Source organism: Penaeus monodon, chromosome 22 (genome assembly GCF_015228065.2).
Source record: "Penaeus monodon isolate SGIC_2016 chromosome 22, NSTDA_Pmon_1, whole genome shotgun sequence".
NCBI classification, from domain to species: Eukaryota; Metazoa; Arthropoda; class Malacostraca; order Decapoda; family Penaeidae; genus Penaeus; species Penaeus monodon.
The window spans coordinates 15,215,188-15,215,430 of NC_051407.1; positions in this window are offsets into that span (position 1 = coordinate 15,215,188).

The following is a 243-nucleotide window of genomic DNA, read 5'->3' on the forward strand; positions in this document are numbered from 1 at the left end:
GCTTTCCCTTCCCCCTCCTCCTCTTTCGCCTTTCTATCTGTCTCTCTGTCTGTCACTTTCCATGTCTTGTTTTATGTTTCTTTTTCTTTATTTATCTCTCTCATTCCGTTTTCGATCTTCTTTCAGTGTCTTTCCCTTTTCTTCGTATGCCTCTTGATTCGTTCTCCTTTCCCCTCCCCTTTTCCGTCCGTCCCGCTCTCTTTTCATTTGCGTTATCTTACCATTGTTACACTTCCCCCTTTC